Genomic DNA, 793 nt, shown 5'->3' with positions numbered 1-793 from the left:
CCCAGCTCCTGGACCCCGTAACATTTATAATGCTTCTCCATGGTGTTGAGGAGGCATATCGGGCCACATATCTAGTCTCAGTCATTTTATAGTGACCCCTTACTATTGCTGCAGTGATTCATGAATGGTCTTAGACATATAGTCCAGACCGCAGTCGCACTAGTCGCCAGGAGTGGCGCAATAGATTGATCTGAAGGATTCAGCCCTGGGTGCTGAAGTAAAAAGCATGTCAAAGAAAGCGTTAATTAGGACATGCAGCAAGAAAGGGAAGAAGGAGGGCGAGAGGGGAAAGCAATCTTCAAGAGATAGATACTGCAGCAAAGTACATGTTGGCGTGGGAAAGAAGAAAAAGGGACTTTTTTTTTATGGCCAAATGTCCTACAAGATCAACAGCTACTATCCTGAACCCCCTATAGGAAACTGGCAATCCAGACGTCTCCCTGTGCCCCGTTGTCCCCATTTCTCTGAGGAGGGACAAACTGTTACTTTCATGATAGATACTGGAGCAGCCAGTACAGTATTAATGCAAGAACACAAATCAGAAAGTGTACTGTCCTCCATAGAGGTCACTTGTGAAGGGGTAGAGGGACGAGCTACTAAATTACAAATGTCTCAGCCCCTCTGACTGAATTTGCATGATTCAATTTCATTTGTGATCCAGGTTTTAGTTTCTCGGATGAATCTTTTAATTTGTCAGGGACAGACGTGTTGCAGAAAATTGGAGCCTGCAAAGAATTCGCTCCAAATGGCCCCAAGATGATTATTCCCTTATACGAAGGCATCCTGTCTAGTC

This window comes from Phyllobates terribilis, unplaced genomic scaffold, assembly GCF_046119375.1.
Source record: "Phyllobates terribilis strain yellow unplaced genomic scaffold, ASM4611937v1 Scaffold_1__5_contigs__length_1240528914, whole genome shotgun sequence".
NCBI classification, from domain to species: domain Eukaryota; kingdom Metazoa; phylum Chordata; class Amphibia; order Anura; family Dendrobatidae; genus Phyllobates; species Phyllobates terribilis.
The sequence above is the reverse complement of the archived record's forward strand: the minus strand, read 5'-3'. Positions refer to the sequence as shown.